The 13,303-nt window shown below is 37.0% G+C and overlaps 1 long non-coding RNA gene across 1 annotated transcript in view; it reads right to left on the bottom strand.

Annotated features, from left to right (window-relative positions):
- The window catches only part of LOC148407612 (uncharacterized), a 61,073-nt gene extending 47,981 nt beyond the window's left edge, over positions 1-13,092 (bottom strand). The window contains exon 1 of the long non-coding RNA XR_015868675.1: positions 12,993-13,092. This is a non-coding gene — a long non-coding RNA (uncharacterized LOC148407612). The remainder of the gene's footprint in view (positions 1-12,992) is intronic.
- Between the last annotated feature and the right edge of the window lie 211 nt (positions 13,093-13,303).

Below are 13,303 nucleotides of genomic sequence, written 5' to 3'. Positions count from 1 at the left end.
ATTGGTATAATCATTAAAACACACCCAAAAAAATTGATTGCTCGAGAGTTTTTCACCTTTAACTTCCATCCCTTTGAATTTAAGTTAAATTTACATTGGATTTAAATAAAGAAATGACTCCATACTGTAGATGTGTTTTTCACTTTAATTCATGCAAATTAAAGTGTACACATTATATAAACTCATTTTAAACTAGGTTGAGGTAGTTTTGGGTGAACATATTCATGAGTAAGGCCCCTTTTAACTAACAGAAGAAGCCATGTATTTTCTGCATTTGTTTTTTTTTTCTGTAAACTGAGTGCTTGTTATTTTTTTGATTGCTTGTATTACTGCCACTGTTATTTGTGTTGTCTGTCAAGCTTGGCACCTGTTATCCATGCCAAATAATGTGCTTTGTTGAAATTTGAATCACCTGCAAGTGCAAAAGGAGAGCAATTCAATCAGGACCTAATTAGCAGCGCAATTAACACCTTTCACACTCTCACTGCTGAGTGCGCCAAGGCTCACACATTCACTTTGTGCGATTGCAGTTTCTTATCTCACCCCAGCATTCAAGCATGGAAGGAATAAAATTTGTCAATACAAATTTGTTTGTTGTGGCGACACATTACTGGTTCCCAAGTCCCTCTTGGAGTGACTGAAAGGTGAAACGCAAACTGAACAGAAATTGTGTCCAGTGTTTCTTACTTCTTTCCAGTAAAATATTAAATATACTTCGTTTGCTTTTGCAGTCCATTCATTTGGAAAATTTGGAATTGTAAACGGAAGTAATGATATTGAAATAGTTAGACTACAACTGATAGATATAGAATGTTGAATTATAATGAATGTGAATGTGAATGTGAATGAATTTTAAATGAGTCATTGGAAATGAAAGTGAAGTTTTTTGTGGAGTATCAATTTTGGTATGTGAAATCATTTTCAAGGTCACTTGAATGAGCTGAACATTAGGTTTTCTAATGGGAATGATGGGAATCTGTTTCAGAATATGTCTGAGAATCAATATTTTTTGCTGGAACTTTCTTTGCCAATATGTTGAATCCTTTTGTAGAAATGAAATTGTAAATTTCAGAATTTTTGGCATGTGGCTTGAATAAATTGGATGTTTTAAAATCCAATTGGGAAGTACACGAATATGTTCTGATGAAAGTGTCATTGGGAATGAATAGGTATCATTTATGGATATCATAATGGAGCAAATGATACATTTTTGGCAAGTTGAAAATCATTTCCAAAGTGGCATGAATCCATTGGATAAACAAATGTTTGCGGAAATTTGTTTGGTTTGGAAAATAATGAGGAGTTTGAGGGTGAAAATGTTGAATTTGTAGAAAAACAGGAACATTTGGAATAAGAAAAATACAACCCCCCCCAAGGTGAATTGGATTAATAATGTGGAGATGGTCGAAAAATGTGTGAAGAATGAAAATATTGGAATAACATAATGGTTATTTCTTGATGTTTAGTATTATTAATTTCTCAATGTCCCACAGAAATAACATGACGGCCTAGAATATTGATATTTCATATTATATTTAATATTAATTAAATTTTCTCGAGACCCTGCAGAAAGAAAAAAAATCGCAACATTAATTCAGGTCTGAGTAAAAGGTCAAATAAACATTTAATGATGCAATTCTGACAATTGTTTGCTGTAATTATGCACACCTAATGCAAATTTAGCAAGGTTCTTATTCTTACAAAAAAAATTCCACAAACAACTTCCATATCCTGGTTTTGTGAAAATGCTTATAACCTCAGTTCATGCCTTTGAGTTTGGCTTGAAGTGACAGCCAAGTAAACGTGGTGCTGATGACTATTGATCAGCCCATTGCTCAGCCTGCGAGCCTGCTCCGTCATGTAGAGAACCGCGATAGATTGTGTGTCGCTGTCTGTCTGACTGTGGGCCTCGAGGGGTGTGTGTGCGCATGCGTGTGTGTGTGTGCGTGGGTGTGTGTGTAAATGCCACACATTGGCCTCACCAGACTATCCATTACAGCCACAAAACCAATACGCTTTACTTCGACTTGAAAAATATTAACTTTATTCCCTGGATGGGGAGCTAATTTCGGCTGTGGCCCAGACCAACAATGGCAGTGTCAGCTCAGTCACAAAGTCAACTGCTGATCAATACATCACACTAAAAAGATGACAGAGGTAAAGGTTTCCCTCATTTGTCTAAAGCTCACAGCTTGCGTGTTTATCATTAAACAGTAGACTCAATCGTCTGTGGCCTTCTCACTAGGGTTGCTAGTTTGCTGGTGCCAGCAGTCTTCGGGCAGTGGGCAGGGGACACCTTGGACTGCTTGCCAGACAATCGCAGGGCGCACAGTGGTGAAGAGCCATTCATGCACCCAATCACACCTGAGAACGGACCATTAAGAGTGTCCAATATACAGGACATGCAGAGCATGTTTTGGGAATGTGGGAGGAATCGGAGTGCCCGGAGTGAATTCACGCGGGTCCGGGGAGAACAAGCAAACTCCATACAGGTGCGAGCGTGATTTGAACTTGGGACTCTGAACTGTGACGCAGATATGCTAACCACTGTGCCACTGAGCCACCATGTCTAAAATGCATTTATTTTAAACAGACACAATTTATCTGTACTAATATGAATTATTATTAATTTTATTGAACCTGCTAATCCAACATTTAGATTGCTTGCTACCCCAGGAATTATTACTAATAGGTTTAATTAGTGTGTAAATCTGGGTAAATTGGGTGTAATCTAAAGATATTTTGTTTGATGTTGGATGGATGTTTATATTTAAACTTCATACACCACAAGGCTGACTTTATTGGTTTATTGTTCATTCATCTATTTTCTATACTCCTAAGGTTGCAGGGAGCTGGAGCCAATCCTTGCAGACACATTGACACCATCACTGAGTGTGAAGTAAATCCAAACTGCTTTTGTGGTATATATATATATATATATATATATATATATATATATATATATATATATATATATATATATATATATATATATATATATAGATAGATATAGATAGATATAGATATATATAGATATATATACACACACACATATATATACATATATACATACATATATACATGCTGCTGCCATTATTTTATTTAATTTTGCATTGAATGAACATGAACATGAACATGTTTGTCGAAAAGTGTTGCCTATAATGTAAAACCCCCAATAAACTAACAATAATTGCAAAGCACATTTAATGAACATGCATCGAAGTGTGAAATGAATTATTTCCTAGTTCTGTTTCTTCATGCAATTTTGTCCCAACACAAAAGGCAGTCCATGACGCATTTACAAAATGGGTCTTTTGTACTTTAAGATGCTATTAAATCGTAGCCACATCCTTGATGGTAATTCTTTTCTGAGTAGTGGGAGTGAAATACTTGATATAACAGCCATGGACCGGACAGTTCGGGTCTGATTCAAATAAATTTTTAGTGTGCCGCAGTGACATCACTTCGCTGTTCTGAATTGTTGGCATTTGTGTCATCAGCCTTGTTCTATGGAGCTCCACAGAAGATCTATTGTGGTGTGATTTTGTGTCACAAGAGACACAACTGACCACAGGTTTCCTGATTAGCCCATGATTATGTTGCATCATCTTTAAATGACAAATCACTACTTCTGTAGTGTTTGCATGAACTAAACTAGTTAATTTATACTGTAGCTAAATGGAGATGAATGTAAAAGTGATAACATAGTGATACAATTTATTGACATATGTATATGTATATATTGACCAAAGATGGTGAACGCACAATTCGACACCCAACAAAGACTAGCAGCAGGAGTTAAATGGTGATTGAGAGATCAGAGGTACTAATTTATCAATATGTACTATTTAGTGAAAAAAATTAGATAAAAATAAAGTAAAATAAAACAATGAATAAATAAAAGCAAAAGCTGTCACTATGATTGATACTGTATAGTTGTAAGCCTCAGTAAACTACAATTACATGAATAAGCATACAGTTAAATCAATACTGCTCAATATAATAAACAGTTTAGAAGGCATGTCTGATATGTGTTCATTAAAATATCTATAGAGACATTATATGGCTAAAGCTCTGATGAAAACAACAATAGTTCTCATATTTAAAAAATATTTCCATTAGATCTGGACTAAGAAACAGGGACCTCTTTTTAGATCTGATTTAGAGCATGTTTGCCCTGGGGAAATCATATATTTTTTCTTGATCTCATTTTTGCTTGCGATTTTGCAAATTGATTCAGAAATTACTAGTAGTGGTGTGAATCCTGCAAGGATGGCGGAAGAATATAGACCAGATTTGATATGCTTGCAAGATATTTGCACAACCCATTTGCTAAGTTTTACAAAAAAAAAAAAAAAAAAAATCTGTATATATATATATATATATATATATATATATATATATATATATATATATGGATATTTGTGAATATTTATTTTTAAATTAAAAGCTCTGGAAAATAGTGGGTGTAGCCCAGTAATGCATACGTGTTCACATTAGGGGTATATATATATATATATATATATATATATATATATATATATATATATATATATGGATATTTGTGAATATTTATTTTTAAATTAAAAGCTCTGGAAAATAGTGGGTGTAGCCCAGTAATGCATACGTGTTCACATTAGGGGTATATATATATATATATATATATATATATATATATATATATATATATATATATATATATATATATATATACACATATGGCCATTCTCCCAAGTGAGGGTAGGAGGGTAAGCTACATTCGTCATAATTCTTGATTGTCTCCAGCGTCGTTTCCATATAAATCATCTTCTTACTTCTTTAACATCACTAGCAATCTTGGGACTCATGGCTCACCCATTCAAGTTTGAATTGAACACTTAAAATGCCTGATAAATAGCTATTTTAAACACTCAGACGCAATCCAGTCCGTAGCATGCCACTATTTTGACAGTAACGCCGACCAATAGCAGACCAATATCTTAGCTACGCGTTGCAGCGTAAGCAGTTTGATGGGACCAGAAAATAAGAGCAATTACCTAGCAATTACCTAAAAACACCTGAAGATGGAGACAAATCAACACAAATACAGCCAACCCCTAGGTTCATGAGAGTTGTTTTTGTCATAAAGCGGGAAAAATACCGTAAAAAGGGGACAAAAAATAGTGGCAGATCACATCTTAAACTGAAAAAAAACCTAAGGCAGGGATATCGTACCCCGGGGTTCCACTGTATATTATTTTGTACAACGAGTTAGCATCCAGGGGAAAGGAATGTGTGACATCCATTCAAGATTTTTCCACCCCCTCCTATTGCTATCTTCCCCTCTCACCATTGGAAGCAGGTAATTAGGAGTGAGAACACAAGGGTCGGAATTTGGAGGGGCGGGAGGTCCTATAATCTTTTGCTGAGGAGGCATGTTGTCCTCTTCCCTGTTTATAACATCATCAAAGTTGTGCCTCCGAGGGGCCCCCAGCTTCGTCAATAATTTAGGTGTGTTGCTGGCCTGCCAGGCTTTGGGAGGAAGCTTGTACTTAATAAGTTTGTAAACCATGTGATGATTTACATGAACACCTTTCATTCTTATCACGCACCATGAGTTAAAATGCTCTGCCATTGTCTAATTCACACTTTTTTCATTGTAAAGAGAGCCTTACTTTCACCAAAACATGAGTAAAACCAAGATCCTTAAATCCAACATAATCCATCCATCCATCCAAAAAAATCTGAGTAAAAAACCCAGAAGTGAAATAATTTATATTAAAAAAATTAAAACTTCACTCTTTGAAGACTGCTTGAAGTGTATTGTGATATATTGTGATACAGCAAAGGTGTATAGCAGTATGCATGGCGATATATTGAGCAATGTTTATAAAAATAAATCCATGGCATACATAATAACAATGACAGAAAAAAAGGAAATTATTAAAATAGGCAAATTCTATTTATTCTTTTTCAGAAGCCACACATCATTGACATCGAAGAGCACACATTAAACCCTTTTTTTTTTTCCAAAAAAAGCAGCCTGATTACATTTTTGTTTAATTTCAAGCATGCCCTTGACTGTGTTAATATGTTCTCAGTACTTGTGAATACTCTTTCACATGGCATGGATAGGATGTGGCAAGAATACACAAGTAGCACTTAGCCAAAAATTCCCCTTTTGTGCACCAATTTGTACTCTTTTACTGCCATTTCTGCTCTTCAACGATAAACGAAACAGATCTGTGACATTACTCACACTGCTGAAAAAAATACGACAAAAACCAAGGAGAAATCTGTTGTTACAATTTATCATATACAGTGAAACTGAAGGATACGATCACTTCCGTACATGTGTTTTTCAGTTCATATTACCAAAATTGACCAAAATGCAAAACAAAACAAACAAAAAAAAATACTTGTAATCTCAAAATTCCCATTCGTAATAAATGCAACATAAGCTCCTACTCCTTGTTTGTATGGATGAACGGAGGAGAAGGAAGTCCGAGATATGACTACAACATATCTAAAATATAAATGACAAAACTGTTATCTTTTTGTCAAAAGTTTTCTTTTTCTGCTGTTTGCCCTCCTACCCTGCAGCCACTTTTGCTTTGGAACATCGCCTCACTCGAAAGATAATGTATTGTAACATATTTGTGTTGTTTTTGAACCGCTTACATTACTTACATGTAAAACATGATTAATAATAAGACAAAATTAATAACGAAAGTCACTACAGAGCGGATTCATTTTGAAAAAAAAAAAAATATATATATATATATATATATATATATATATATATATATATTACGTGTTTCGTTCAGCGGCTAGGCTCGTAACGTGAATTCACCGTATGACGTTGAAGTGAATTAGTGAATGCGTGCAACGCGTGTAAAAACCTTAGGTAAAAACATCACAACTTTATACACAAATTAAAAATTAGTAACATAATCTACTGTACAATTAAATTAAATAACATAAATATACAAAGGAAAAATGACATTTACCTTTGGGGCAACGTGACTTCAGCTGGTGGTGGGTGGAGGCGGAGAGGAGCAGAGACGAACCCGAAGAATTTTTTAAACGAGAACTTTTTTTTAATCAAGAACATATCACTGGCGATTTCCTTCTCGTTAATATTACGTTTGTGGGATATGAACTAAGCAGCCATTTTCTATATGCTGTCAACTGAAAATAACATTGCCATGCCTACGAGTTAGCTCAAGTGTAAAAAAACAAGTCAGCTCACCTGTTTTCTGAGTTTGGCCATGTGACATTTGAAAGATAAGCCCTGATTGGTTGCTGAGCCCTTAGCAAATTTGATTCCTTTTTTTGGTCAAGAACAACAGGCAAAATGGAATTTTTGGTGTTTATTTCAAATTGCACAAATGCAATTCATCCATTGTGCTAAAGCCTATCCTAGCTGTCTTTGGGCAGTAGCGGGGTACAACTTGAATGGCTTCCAACCAATTTTTGGGCCCACAAATGCAATCACAACAATCAATCGGAATAGCATGTTTAGACTAGAAGGGGCCACATTGAACATATTGTAAAATAAAATAAAATGAAGGAGGGAGGGAGGAGGGAGGTCTGACTATCATACTTTTGTACAGCGCAAGCTGAATCTAAGCTTTACAAACACTTGGTTGGTGTTTCATCTTTGTGCATGAAGTACAAAAGGTACTCAAGAGCAGTGGTCCCCAACCTTTTGATCACCACGGACCGGTCAACGCCTTACACTTATATTGGGGGGTGGGGGGCTGATCTAAAAGCCACATCATCCTTCGCATTATCTCACTATGTATGTAATATCAACAGCGGCAAGAGGCCAACGGTAATATTGTGGACAGGGGGTGAGGGCCTGGCTGCTCTAAAAGCCGCATCATCCTTCTCACTATGTATGTAACATATGTAAGATCAACAGCGGCCAGAGGCGGCGCCAAAAGTTTTAAATGTCGCAATCTCGCAGTGGCTGAGACCGTGCTAAATATTATGCTGACAATGCTACGCTATCATTAGCTTAGCAAAGTAACTACGGTTCAACAGCTTTTAAGTGAAGCAAACGCTGCACATACCAGTTGTCCCAAGTTCTCGCTTCCGCCTTTTTACAAGCCAGGTGAGTGCTCTTGCTTGGCTCTGTTTTGTATTGAAAGCTCAGCTGGCTGTGTTGGATCGCTCACGGTGACTGCAAAGCGGCCGTCATGATTCATTCCTGCCCCCTGTGTGAGCCGTTGAATGTTCCCGAAGTTGATTGGCTGTCGCGACGCGAAACGCGGAAAAAGTAAAAAAAAAATAACTTCACGCGAAAGGCGAAAACTCGCTTCTCGTGACCGCGCGCGGACATTCGCGTCGCTACATTCGCGTCCATCGCGTCACCCGACCTCCTTTTGCGCCCAGTCACGTTTTTTGCCTCGTTCGCGTTCGGTGTGCACGTACCATTAACTTAAATCATCTCCAAATCATTATTTCGGGTGCAACCCACGTAGCCCTGTACCAGCTGATCCACGGACCGGACCGGGGGTCGGGGACCACTGCTCTAGAGTGCTTCTGCCTTGATGACATGTTGGAACCAAAATAAATTTCTTGCATGTCATGTTATCACTCATTTGTGAAGGATTTCCAAGAAAGCAAACAAACAATTCTTAAGTGTCCAATTCGTAAAAGCGTCTTTTATTCCTGTCACGAGAGGAAAGTTTTCAAAAGGTCACGCTCATACTAATATGTCTGTGTGTGTGGCAAAAAATATATACATGTATAAATTCTCACGACATTGACTTGCATTTGGAAAGGGTGTCTTTTAACTGAGCCTTGACCTGTCTTCTTGCATTTGCTGGGAGTTGAAGGTATTACAGTCACACTGCATTTACGTTTAAAAAGCAGTTTCATTGTGTGTGGAATGGACGATTGAAGGGTGCTTGTCGAATCTTTGAATCAGTCACTGCAGTAGGAGTGCTTACAGAATCAAAAGAAGTCCAACACAAAAACATAAAAGAATGATTCAATTTTGTTTTCATAGAAAACTACAATAACAAATATCCTTTAAAGACATAATGTAGTCTGATGTATTGATATGGTTGGTAGTGTTTGTGAGTTGTGTTTGCTGTTTTTTGTAAGAGTGTGTGTGTGTGTGCGTACGTGTGTGTGCACGCATACTGGAGAAAATACGCAAGAGAGGAGGCCTCCGGATCGCCATGTACTGACGTGTGACCTTTGCGGTCTTCACCCTAGCTGTGACCACAATAGAACATAACTTAATTCTGCCCTGCTGTAAAATTTTGGCACAGTAAGGACATGTATCCATATGTTTTGTCCAAAAAAGTTTGGAAATAGTAATAAAAACCACCAGATAGAGCTGGCATATTTATACAACTTTCAGTCATGTTTTTAGCTTGCTATTCAATTAGATTTGTATGTTTGCAAGTCCAATTAACACCACTTCCTCTCTTCTTTAAACATACATTATGATGATTATGTCACCTATGGCATGTTAGCGCTACAAACAACCATCCATTTTTCCAATGAATGCAAACACATCCCCGGAAATTTGGAGAGTAAACAGTCTTTCCTTTTTGCCGCCACATTTTTCCTCCTAGACTTCTTCTGTCACAAGAGTTTTTCTTTGCTACTACTCTGTGTGGATTTAGATGGTGTCACTCTAATGGGTTTTACAGTTTTTAAAGAGATTATACTTTGGGATTACTACCTGAGCAGGAGGGGCTTGGAAAAATTTCGCAATGCCTTTGATGTGCTGGAGTGTAAACACAACCTGAGGCTACCTCGTGAAGAGCGGCCTCTACTTTGTTATTCAGAGCCCCAGCCCTTAATTGTGGCACTTGGGACAAAAGAGGGTGGGGAAAAAGGTAACATTTTTCAAGGGAGAGCTTTTGCAAGAGTTTTACATAATTGTCTAAACAAGAGGCGTAGATGTCAATGAAGCAGATCACATGTTAGTCTTGTGCTCTTCAAGATGTCTGGATTCCAAAGACCAACAACAAAATTACGAATGACAAAAGAAAACTCATTTACACTGTTGGTATAGTGTTTTAAATCATCCAGAACAAGCTATTGTTAGGGACTCATTACTTGTTCTGTAAAAGAGTCAGGCAAGATTCAATGCTCAGCTTCCCTGTGAAAAAAAAAAATAAATAAATAAAATTAAACCAATAGCTCCACTGGGCCTCAGCACAGCGATGTGGAGCTCTGTTAGCATTATGGCCCATGCAAATAAGCCTTAATGTGTCCACAAGGCCCTCTAAAGGCAAATACCTCCAGTCTGAGTCAAAGAAATGAGCTTTCTTCTGCTGCAAGTGGACCTGAACACCACACTAATGTGAATTAGCATTTAGGTTAATGTCTGTTAAATGAAAGTTTGGTTACATTTACTGATTAGAGTGCTCAGTCTTGAAATTAGATAATATTAACAAACACTTCTTTTTTCAACCGATTACAATTTATCAGTGATGAACTTTACATGAAGTCACTTACAAAACTTGAATATTGGCCAAGAAACCTCCCTGTAGAGGGATAAAATGCATGTGTATACGGTGTGCATGAATGAGTTTCTGAATATGAACTGCATAATGTCTGTGTGAGTGTCTCTATTGAGACGCATCTATAATACAAATGATTATTTTGCTTAGCTAATCATCAACAGAAGTGAGTAGTCCACTAATTGTATCATTTGCAATTGTGGCACATTGCACTAGTAAGCAGCTGCTCTTATACATTCATCATATACTTACAATGTTAATTATTTGCACAAATGATTAAATAAACAAAAATGGCAACACAGTCAACTTTGACTAAACTTTGCAGCAGCATTCCTGATATGTTTATAAAAGATGGATCAACTTAAATTGAGGGTGTTGCTATGGCTCTCAATTGTTGAGCAGATCATTATGAAATTAGCTAATATAATGCATATAATATAATGGGTGTGTTTGTGTGCGTGTGCACGTGTGTGAACTGTATTTCTCTATGTACAAGTTGAGTTTTTTCCCCCTCATTTTCAACCCCCATATTGAGGGGTCGACTTATACACGCATGATTCAAAACCAGACCAATTTTCTTCATAAATTTGTGTTTGAATGACATTAATTCAAATGTGAAATAAATACTATCATGTAATTTACAAGGCTTGAAATTATTTTACGTACACCTCTAATTTGATATAGTATGCCTCCTTTTTTAGTGCGTTTGCACTTTCAAATGCACTTTTATCAAGCACCACTTGAGGCTATATCCTTTGTCTGGCGGACATCGACCCATTATGAAAAGGAAAACACAGCTCAATCTTTTCCGTTCATGACAAAGATGTGAGCGCAGCACAAATGGATGTCAGCAAATGAGAGGAGAAACACAGCGAAGAGTAACCGTTCCACGCTCTGATCTTGCCACAGTCGTCACTTAGATAAAGAAGGCTTCAGAAAAATATTTCTTGAGACTTTCATTTCAAACAAATTGGACGGGTCCGAAGATGACTACCCCTGGAAGTTATGAGGCCGTTTGCGCAAATGACGAGCAGGAAGGAGAGGACGTCCGGGATATAAATCGGTGGAGATATTTGGCATGTCAGATAGCAATGTTGGCTTTTAGGGCTTTTAAACAAATTCATATTCAGCTCTGTCAAAAAAATAAACCATTGAAACGTCAAATCGGTTTATTGTTGCAACATTTGTTTTTTTGCAGCTATGCTATGTCTCGTTTCCACCCCCCCCCCCATAACCGCAATGGGATGTTAATCGATATATGATTAAGAAATGTATCTAAAAGTACTGTAATGTTGTCATTTTAATAGCACACACCATGTGTTTTAATTGGACAGCCATGATTTGTGCAATCACTAAAATTATACTTACACTCGCGTATTTGAAAAATTCACCCAAATTGAAGTAAAAAAAAAAGGGGGGGGGTCGACTTGATGACTTCATTAACTTCATTAAAAATATCCACGAATATCCACAAATATCCATCAGGAATCATTACTTATCTAATACTGGTATTACACTCTGTGCTCCCTACTTCATCCATGAGGTATTATGTGCTTCTGTAACACTTTCACTTGGCTATTTCCTTTTCAGCAGATTTGATCTCCTTTAAAGATCCTGGAATTGTATGTAAACAAATGCATTCGTGCATTTTAACTTCATGTGTGAGGCCAGCTGCTGGATATTACTCAAACATTTATATTTGACCATGCTGTAGATACAGATGACAATTTGAGGCAGAGAAGTAAAATAGTCTGTTGCAACAGTTATCGGTTATAGTCCCCATTACCTGGACTGTGAGTCCCTATCCCTCCCTGTCAAACACAAAAAGGCAAATCAATATTGTCATTCACAACTTCAGATTAAACTCATCTTGCTTTTACTGCCACCATGTTCTTTTTCTGGGCCATTCAATCTGTCGTAACAGTGACAAATAGATCTCAATCGATTGTTGGTGGGATCAGCAAATTAACAAGTAGAATGTTTTTTATCCTTTCTCTCACTCTAGCCTTTGTGATTTTCTTCCCCCTCCAAAACAGTGCAGGGAGTGAGCCAATGGAGCAAAACACATAAAAAGACGGCAGTCATCAACAAACACAATAAAATCCTGATCTAGAAACTCGGTTTGTGAGACGAGGGAGTATTGCCGCGCAAATGTTTTTGCAATTTAGAGTCGGTTGCCACAAACCACTAAATGCCCTTAAATAGTATTGCACACTTAAGGTTTTCAACAGAGAAGTAGTTTGAACTAGTGCTTTATGCACAGCCAGCAAGTGATTTAAATATATCTATGCATGTTAAAAACATCCTCTGAGTCCTACCAGACATTCATATATCGCAGATAAATGTTTGCTTCAAAACATTTTCAGCTGTAGACACAAATACATATGCATAATATTTGAAACACATGAACCAGCCATATGTTTTCATAGCAAATGAAGTGAGCAAAAGCATCATTCTTTCTTTGGCAAAGACATACCAACCATACATAGCTTGAACATGAAATTTGGGGTACGTACTTACCAAATTATAGCATTGTCATCAATTTGTGCAAGGATCAATTCATGTGTGTTTATTTGAGGAAATCACCATGGTACACCACACATAATGGCAAAGGTGTGTGTAGTCACATCCATGCAAATCTCAAGGCATAATCTGTAATCCTCTCCTGTCCAAGGGTTGTAATCCACTCCTGCTCTCATTGGTCAATGTCATTGATTGTGTCTCATCAATGCCAAGCCAAATACATAAAAGCAGTAACTCGAATGAACTCAATGGACTTCTCTAAAGATGATGTAATTCATAGTACCACAACTGGCGTAAACAGAGTTGCA

The sequence above is a fragment of the Hippichthys cyanospilos genome, chromosome 19 (assembly GCF_059441005.1).
Source record: "Hippichthys cyanospilos isolate Australia breed blue-spotted pipefish chromosome 19, RoL_Hcya_1.0, whole genome shotgun sequence".
NCBI classification, from domain to species: Eukaryota; Metazoa; Chordata; class Actinopteri; order Syngnathiformes; family Syngnathidae; genus Hippichthys; species Hippichthys cyanospilos.
Note: the sequence above shows the minus strand (reverse complement) of the source record. Positions and strands in the feature narration are given on the sequence as shown.